The sequence below is a fragment of the Pyrus communis genome, chromosome 5 (genome assembly GCF_963583255.1).
Source record: "Pyrus communis chromosome 5, drPyrComm1.1, whole genome shotgun sequence".
Lineage (NCBI taxonomy): Eukaryota > Viridiplantae > Streptophyta > Magnoliopsida > Rosales > Rosaceae > Pyrus > Pyrus communis.
Window position 1 is genome coordinate 15,209,154 of NC_084807.1, and position 9,871 is coordinate 15,219,024.

The 9,871-nt window shown below is 37.9% G+C and overlaps 1 non-coding gene across 1 annotated transcript; it reads right to left on the reverse strand.

The window, feature by feature from the left end:
- Positions 1-422: 422 nt before the first annotated feature.
- On the reverse strand, positions 423-533 carry LOC137735821 (small nucleolar RNA R71). The gene has a single exon (XR_011068724.1). It is a non-coding gene; the product is annotated as a small nucleolar RNA R71 (small nucleolar RNA).
- Between the last annotated feature and the right edge of the window lie 9,338 nt (positions 534-9,871).

Here is a 9,871-nt window from a genome sequence, read left to right on the forward strand (position 1 = left end):
CCAACAAGTGAAGGATCTGAGCACTTTAATTGGGAAAGAGAAGAAGAGATGGCGGGCAACCAAGATGATCTTCGAGCTTTGGAGGATTTTGCTCAACCAATCATACCAAATTCACCTTCATGCATCTTGCTGCCCACAGAAGCTAGAAACTATGATCTTAAATCTTCACATTTCCATATGTTTCCTTCTTTTTATGGCTTACCTAATGAAGATCCTTTAGCTCATATTAAAGAATTTTACAATGTTGTGAGTGGTTTACCTTTACAGGGAGTAAGCGAAGCAAATCTGAGGATGAGAGTGTTCCCTTACACCTTGAAAGATAGGGCCAAGGGTTGGTTGATGACTCTAGTACCTGGTTCACTCACCACATGGGATGCCGTGGCTAAGAAGTTTTTGGAAAAGTTCTTTTCCACTCAAAAGACAGCCACATTAAGGGGACAAATCTTCAACTTCAAACAAGATGATGGAGAACCTTTCAATGAGTGTTGGGAGCGCTTTAAAGGCCTTTTGTTGCAATGTCCACACCATGGGTTACCTCTTCACTTACAAATGCAAATTTTCTATGATGGACTAACCCAAACATGTCAATCAACTGTTGATAATGCAGCAGGTGGAGCTTTGAAGAAAAAGAATGCTCAAGAGTCATATAACATTTATGAGATGTTGGGATCTAATGCTTAACACAAAGATGTAAGGGGTAAGATAGTTGGAGTATATGAAACAAGCTCTAATCATGATCTTTCTTTGCAGGTAGCTAACCTAGAAAAGAAGCTTGAATCCGTGCTCAACATGGTGCCAAAAGCAAGTGAAGTGTGTGCCATTTGCAACATACCAAGCCACCTTACTCATCAATGTCCATCTAAGGAGGCTTACCCCGAGTATGTCCAAGAGCAAGCGAACCTCATGAATTCTTACAATCAAAGGCCAAGGAATGATGTGTATTCCAATACATATAACCCAAGTTGGAGAGATCATCCCAATCTTTCGTGGAAGAACAACAATCAATTCCAAAACTTCCAACCAAAACCTACACTTGAAGATACGGTTAAATTGTTAGCCCAAAATACCTTGCAATTCCAACAAACCACCAATAGCACTCTCCAACAACATTCGGCGGCTCTAACCAAAATGGAGACACAATTGGGGCAGATTGCAGATGCCTTGAGCCAAAGAGAGGTTGGAAAGTTTCCAAGCCAACCCGTGATACTCCAAAGGAACCAAGAGCAAGCCAAAGCAATCACTACACTTAAAAGTGGTAAGGTTATCAATAATAGAGTTGGCAATGAAGTTACTAATGAATCTGATCATGTGAATGCAGGGGTTACTCAAGAAGAAAATGAGAAATCAAATGAGGAACCAAGCCATGCTACTCCCTCGTTTGAAGCACCAAATCTTCACAAGGCCGAGAAACCTTACACTCCACCAATACCATTCCCTGGAAGACTTGCCAAGAGCAAGCAGGATAAGTCATTTAAGGAGATTTTTGATATTCTAAGTAAGGTAAATGTTAACTTACCTTTGCTTGATGTCATTAGGAACATGCCAGCTTATGGGAAGTTCTTCAAAGAGTTAAACAACTACAAAAGGAAGTATGGACCACATCAAAAGGTAGTGGTGTCCGAGAATGTAAGTGCCGTGTTGCAAAGAAAACTTCCACCAAAGCTCAAGGATCCATGAAGTTTTTCTATCAACATCACCATAGGAGACAAGAAGGTAGAGAAGGCGATGCTTGACTTAGGTGCTAGCATCAACTTAATGCCTTATTCCGTATACCTTCAACTAGGTTTGGGGGAATTGAAAGCCACCACCATCTCATTACAACTTGCGGACAGATCCGTGAAATATCCAAGAGGTATAGTGGAGGATATTCTAGTTCAAATTGATAAACTAATCTTGCTTGCGGATTTTGTAGTGTTGGACATGGAAGAAACTCCTATACATGACCGAGAATTGCCTATTTTGCTTGGGAGACCGTTTATGGCCACGGCCAAGACCATCATTGATGTGCAAAATGGACTCCTCACTATGACAGTGCTAGGAGAGACCGTTCAATTCAAAGTGTTTGAGTCTCTTTCACATCCTTCTTCATCTCTTGATTGTTATGCCATTGATGTGCTTGATTCGCTTGTTTTCTCTAAGTTCTTGCAGGCACAATCTAATGAACCATTACAAACTGTTTTGAGTCAATCTCAAGATGAGTTTGATGAAGAAGATGCACTCATGGAAGAGGTAGCTGCCTTGGAAGCATTGGCACCGTATCCTTTGAATATTTTACCTCTTTTAGAGCCTTTAGAACCATCGAGGTCACATTTAATCCCTTCCACTGTTAAGGCACCAAAACTTGAACTTAAACCACTTCCACCACATCTAAAGTATGCATATCTAGCTGAATTTGAAACTCTTCCAGTTATCATAACTTCTGACCTCATTCCAAATGAAGAAGATAAACTAATTAGGGTGTTAAAAGAGTTCAAATCAGTTATTGGTTGGTCTATTACAGATATCAAGGGAATAAGCCCTACCATGTGCATGCATAAGATTCTTTTGGAAGAAGGAGCAAAGTCAACCCGTGAACCACAAAGGAGGCTCAATCCACACATGAAGGAAGTTGTGAGGAATGAAGTGTTGAAGTTGTTAGATGTGGGGATCATATATCCCATTTCTGATAGCAAATGGGTGAGTGCTATTCAGGTGGTACCTAAGAAGGTGGGAATCACGGTGATGAAGAATGAAAACAAAGAGCTTGTGCCCACAAAGCCCACGGCTAGTTGGCGTGTTTGCACCGATTACAGGAAGTTGAATTCTAGCACTAGAAAAGATTACTTTCCTATGCCTTTCATAGATCAAATGCTTGAGAGATTGGCAGGTTACTCACACTATTGTTTTCTTGATGGTTACTCAGGTTACAATCAAATTGCAATTGCTCCGGAGGATCAAGAGAAAACTACCTTTACTTGCCCGTTTGGCACATTTGCATATAGGAGAATGCCTTTTGGACTTTGCAATGCTCCAGCAACATTCCAAAGATGCATGTTGGCAATCTTTTCTGACATGGTAGAAAGATTCATTGAGGTATTTATGGATGACTTTTTAGTGTTTGGTTCTTCTTTTGATGAATGTCTTAACCATCTCTCTTTAGTACTTCAAAGATGTCAGGAAACAAATTTGGTTCTCAACTGGGAAAAGTGCCAATTTATGGTGAAACAAGGAATTGTGTTGGGGCATGTAATCTCTAGCCAAGGAATGGAGGTGGACAAAGCCAAAATTGACATCATCACCAATATGGCAGCTCCCACAACCGTGAAGGGAGTAAGAAGTTTTTTGGGACATGCGGGTTTTTATCGTCGTTTCATTAAGAACTTTTCAATGATCACTCGTCCATTATGCAATCTGTTAGCTAAAGATGTTGTATTTCATTTTGATAAAGCTTGTATGGATGCATTCAATACTTTGAAACATGAATTAACCTCAACCCCTATTATTATGGCACCAGATTGGTCTTTACCTTTTGAATTAATGTGTGATGCCTCTGACTATGCTATTGGTGCAGTTTTAGGGCAAAGGGTGAACAAGCTCCCACACGTGATCTACTATGCAAGCCGGACTCTAAATGATGCTCAACTTAACTATTCCACAACTGAAAAGGAGTTGCTTGCTATTGTTTTTGCCTTAGAGAAGTTTCGGTCATATCTTGTTAGATCTAAAGTTATTGTGTTTTCTGATCATGCAGCCCTTAGGTACTTGATGACAAAAAAGGATGCTAAGCCACGCTTAATTAGATGGATACTCTTACTACAAGAGTTTGACTTGGAAATTCGAGATAAGAAGGGAAGTGATAATGTTGTGGCTGACCATTTGTCACGGCTCAATGAAAACCATGGAGTTGGACAACCTTTGCCTCTAAATGAATCATTTCCAGATGAACAACTCCTTGTTATTCAAGAAAAAGAACCGTGGTATGCTGATTTTGTTAATTATCTTGTTTGTGGTATAATTAGAAATGATCTTTCTTTTCAGGAAAGAAAGAAGTTCCTTGCCATGGTAAAGCACTACGTTTGGGACGAACCATATTTGTTTAAATATTGCCCTGACCAAATCATTAGGAGGTGTGTCCCAGAGAGTGAGCAACAAAGCATTCTAACGTTCAGCCATACATTGGCATGTGGAGGACATTTTGGTGCCAAAAAGACATCTCTAAAGGTTTTACAATCTGGTTTCTTTTGGCCTACTTTATTCAAAGATGCTTTTGATTTTTGTTCTAAGTGTGATAGGTGCCAGAAAATAGGGAACATTAGCCGAAGAAATGAGATGCCATTGAACAACATTTTGGTGGTGGAGCTCTTTGATGTTTGGGGAATCGATTTCATGGGACCATTTCCATCCTCTTTTGGTTACTTATACATATTAGTGGCAGTAGATTATGTATCCAAATGGGTTGAAGCCATTGCTACAATAACTAATGATCATAAGGTTGTTTTGAATTTTCTTAAAGATATGATTTTTTGTAGGTTTGGAACCCCAAGAGCTATTATTAGTGATGGTGGCAGCCATTTCTGCAACAAACCCTTTGAATCCTTGATGAAGAAGTACAACATCAACCACAAAGTGGCAACCCCGTACCATCCTCAAACCTCAGGACAAGTGGAGATTAGCAATAGGGAGATCAAGAACATTTTGATGAAGACCGTAAGCCCTACAAGGAAGGATTGGTCACTGAGGTTGAATGATGCACTATGGGCATATAGAACAGCATATAAGACCCCCATTGGCATGAGTCCTTATCGCCTTGTGTTTGGGAAAGCTTGTCATTTGCCAATGGAGCTTGAACACCGTGCATATTGGGCCATCAAGAAGTTCAACTTTGATTACAAGGATGCTGGAATAGCAAGGAAGCTCCAACTTAATGAGTTAGAAGAACTCAGAAATGAAGCATATGCGAATGCCAAAATCTATAAGGAACGGACTAAGCTCTATCATGACAAGGCCATCCTAAGGAAGGAGTTTCACCAAGGTATGAAAGTACTGTTGTATGACTCACGTTTGAGACTTTTTCCAGGTAAATTGAAGTCTAGGTGGGTGGGACTATTTAAGGTGCTGCAAACATTTCCCCACGGAGCTGTGGAGATAGAGAACATGAAGAATGGCACCTCTTTTTAAGTCAATGGGCAGCGATCGAAACCATATTTGGAGAAAGTGGAGGAAGAGCAAGTTTATCAAGTTGTAGATTTTCTAGAGTTTACAACACCGTGAACACGCTACCATGTCTTGCCTAGACATTAAATAAAGCGCTTACTAGGAGGCAACCTAGTGTGGTTTGTGTTCTTTCCTCATTTTGTGTTTATGTTGTCACCATTCCATATTCTTTGCCTACTTGCCTTGTGTTAGTTGTGGTTAAGTGTGTTTTTGCTTACTAATACGAATGTATATGAGGGCTATGTTTGTAGTCAAACTATTGGGTTGCTATGAAAAAGGGTTTTATGACACGGGACATGTCATAACTTTCGAAGGGGTGTTTATTTGTAAGTTCATGTCGGAGCACAAAGGTAAGCCGCCTCCCCGAATTTCAATTTTCTTTTATACTAATATGTTGTTAATGATTCAGGCATCCACTCTAGAATTTAAACCATTACCGGATCATTTCAAATACCACCCTCCATTCAAAGATCAATTCCATGCCGTTTGATTTGATTAATGATACGTGATTTATACGCACACAAATTAAACCCTCTTTTCGTCAAATTGTAGTATATGTATAAGTAGGGATCGTTCTGGACCGGGGATTAGGAGGGATTGTTAATCACTTGGATTTGACTCAAAAACTTAAAAACACAGTTTAAAACACTAAACTAGACTCAAAGAATACAAAATTAAAGTTTAAAACACTAAGACAAACCAAAAACTCAAAATGCTTTAAAAACACAAACTAAATTGAATTCTAACTAAAATGAACATTAAAGCAAAAGGGGGATTGAGGTTTTACGAAAATTGAAATAACGAAACAAGTTAATAAACTAGACAGAATGTAAATATGAAATTTATGGATGAATGCTAGCTAAGGGGTTCATCTCCATACATGTTACACTTGCATACAAGATTGATTCTCAGTTGGTCTTTCGATAAATTATGAAACTCAACACTCCGGGTTAATTAGGTCCGCTTAAATTAACCGTCAAGTTTTCCTTAAGTTAATGAATTGGATGGGTTAGCGTAACGCAATTCACAACATTCTCCAAAAGTCCTTTACGTGAACAGCACAATAAAGATACAATCAAAGATCATTAAGCATTATGAAAACTATAAGTGTTGACGAGGCATTCGTTACTATGATGAGCATGAAACTCGTGCCAAGAATTCATTTAACGCGATTGTTTATAAGCAACCTCCACTACTTGTGAATATAAGTTCATAACGATTAGGTGAAAATCACTTATATTCTAGCGTCATATTCATGCATGAAAATTAAGCGCGCATTCTTAATAAACATACATAAATAAGTTATCAATCAAACGGTTAAACAAATTGAATCAACAACTTATGAAATGCAATTAGAAGTAATCAAATCAAAATGCAAGCATAAACATATATTTCGAATCACCCCCTAGCTAAGGGGGGGTTTAGTTCCTCATACAAAACAAAGAGAATTAAAATTAAACATTGAAATCAAAGAAACACCTAAACATTCCAACAACTCAAACTTGAATTGTATGAACGTTTAGGCCCTCTTCTCTTCCTCTTTATTGTAGCATAAGGTCTAAGGATAGTTGGTTTGGGGGAATGGAAGTGTGGAATGGAGTGAGGAGTGATGGAAATGGAAAGATGGTTTTTGGATTCTAAGGGAGACTCACGGCTAAGAGAGAAAGGGATGTGTTTGTGGTGTGTTGTGTATGAAATGAGATGTCCATGAATGAATGAATGCAAGGGTATTTATAGGAGTAGTGGAGGGAACATATGGCTATGTCATTTGTAGGTGAAGTAGGTGGATGTTGTAGGTGAAGTAGGTGGATGTTGTAGGTGATTATGAGTGATAAGTGATAAGTGTATGATATGTTAAGTGATAAGTGAATGATTATGATAAGTGATAAATGAATGTATGATATGATAAGTGGTGAATGATATGTGGTGAATGATAAGTGGTAGTGTTTAAGTATTTAAAATAGGGAACAAAGCCCTTCCTTGCATGGCAAGGAAGGGAGACACAAGGAAACACACGACAATGTCCTAAGGTTGCTAGGAATGTTGTTTTTGTGTTCTAAAATGCGTAGGAGTTTTCAATGATGCTCAAACATGAGGTCTTTTTAGGATTTAACTTTCCTACTTCAAGTCTTCAATTTCGTCCATCCTTTTCGCTCCAAGCATATGATATCCATTCCAATCTCTAATTTGCTCCAAAAGGCTCCAAAAGGCATCCTTTTGCATACTTTGCCCTTAGAACCTGAAAACACACAAAAGAAGCATAAAGAACTAAAATAATTAAAGAAACATAACGTAAATGTACGAGAACAAGCCATTTAAGTCGCATAAATATGCTCCTATCAAATACCCCCACACTTAGCTTTTGCTAGTCCTCGAGCAAAACAGAAAAACAAAACAAAAAGAACAAAACACAACCTACACCTTCCAACAATCGTATCAGGGACTTCCAATGCACATGACAAATTAAAAATCATTATTCTCACAGATTTGAGCCATCTTTACACTTAAGTACATTCTTACTCATAGTCACCACATACTAGTTCACAATTAAGCATTTAAAACCATGTTTTGAATGTAGTAACATGCCTTAGAGAATTCCCTCAATTTCTTACTAGATGTACTCTCGTTTTTCACACAGATTTTCTAACTACACACCCTACACTAGGTATATGTGAGAAGATTGATGTAATCAGAAAAACGAACACTCACATATATGTATTTCAAAGGAAGCAATTTCTGGAGTTAATAAGCATGTTTAGATATGATCTCATGAATGGAATGCTACTACTTAGACGCGAGGACCAGTGATACCATATGCTCATACCAAGTTCAAACTCCACAAATTGAAATACACAACACTCAAGATAGAAGTCAAGGGTTGTAACGGGGCTTGGGGTATGTGGATAACAAAGAAGGGATATGGAAAACAAAGGTTTTTAAAGAAATAGTGAGCAAAGCATTTGAATCAACTTAGAATTCACTTTTGAATGAAAACTCAACTTTTGAACAAAAAGGGAGAATTTAGACAATTTACGCCCAGAATTGGTGTTTTGGAACCTTTCTTCAATCACTTATTCTTTCATTTTTTTTTTTTAAGCTCTTTTTTCTTTCTTTCTTTCTTTTCTCTTTTTTTTTTTTTTTTTTTTTTTTCTTTTGAATCTCAAAACATAAACACTTAAACATTCTCTCCCCCACACTTATTTTCTTTCATAATGTAACTCAAAAGGAATTCAATTAAGTCATGCTCACTATCTTTTAAGAACAAGGGTGGGGATTGTCCTAAACTAGGCTAGGTGAGGAAAATGTGGGTAAACAAAGAATAAAGGCTAAACAAGGCTCAACGGGGTTAAAACTTACAACATATACGAAGTATGGGAAGTAAGGCTATTTGGCTATGGTGGTGGTCACTACACAACTTCTTCTTGAATATGTGTTATGCAAATCAATAACATGCTTTGAATGAAATGGGCATGAGTTCTAGCATTTAGTTCTATCATGATACAATTGCATTCTAAGTAGCAACCAAGCAAGGAATAATGAGATCATGCAACAACTTTAGAAAATAAAGAATCACATAAAATAACTCTCCAAAGAAAGTAATGGCTCGAGTCTCACAGGGATGTAGCGTTTGTTTGAGTTTCTTCCTTCAAGCATGTTACAAAAACGAATTTTTCTTTTATGATTGCATGTGAAGTCATACATTATAACCATAACCAAGCATATACCAAGAGTAAATCAAACTTTTCTCTATGTTTATAACTCTTTCTAACCGTCATGCAATTATAAACCAAATCCTTATCATTGTGTTGGAAGGTACCCTAAGACACAAACACACAAAAACGACTTTTAAAACAACTCTTTTTGGGTTTTTCAAAACAATTTTTCAAATTTTTATGGGATTTTCGAATTATAAAACAAAACACACTAAAACACTCTAAAACAACTTAAAAACACCTTAAAACAGCAAGGAACAACATTAGAAGTTATGGTGGATAAAACCCTACGAATTTGCATCAAAACACTTTAGTTACCCCCCCCACACTTAAATCAAACATTGTCCTCAATGTTTTAAGCATAGATTCACACAAAACATAAGTAAACACACAAAAAGCAACTAAACATATTAAACATGGCATAATGTAATTAACAAAGAGAAGAGTTTAGGGACGCAAATCTGGTTATGGAGTGTAAATTCCCTCTTCTCCTTGGTGATTGCATTGAGGCTTTGATCTTTGTGATTCCACAGGCTTACTCTTGAATTGGTTTCTGCCCATCGTTGATTTTCCTTTGTGCTACTTCTTGAACTGGGCAGCAGGATGGTTCTTTTGGTTTCCCCCGAAGGTCTGAGCTTCCTCCTGTTATCTGTTTCTTTGTTCAATCTTTGCAGGAGTGGTCCCTTCTCTGGAAGTGTAACAACCGTTGAAGATGACTACTCGAGAGCAACGCTAGGTAAGCAATCAGGAATAGATTCCAGGCAGTTGGCTCCAGATCGGAAGACTGACTCCAAGTGCCGGCTGATTGCTTCTTTTACTTTGCCATGCAAGTAAGAACAAGGACAAAGAAAAAGACAGGGAAAGAGCATGATATGAGATACTTTTGCTTTTGACCTTGATGATATGAGATACCTTTGCTTTGAAGAAGCGGTGAATGAATCAGCACATGCTTCAATCCGCCGTTT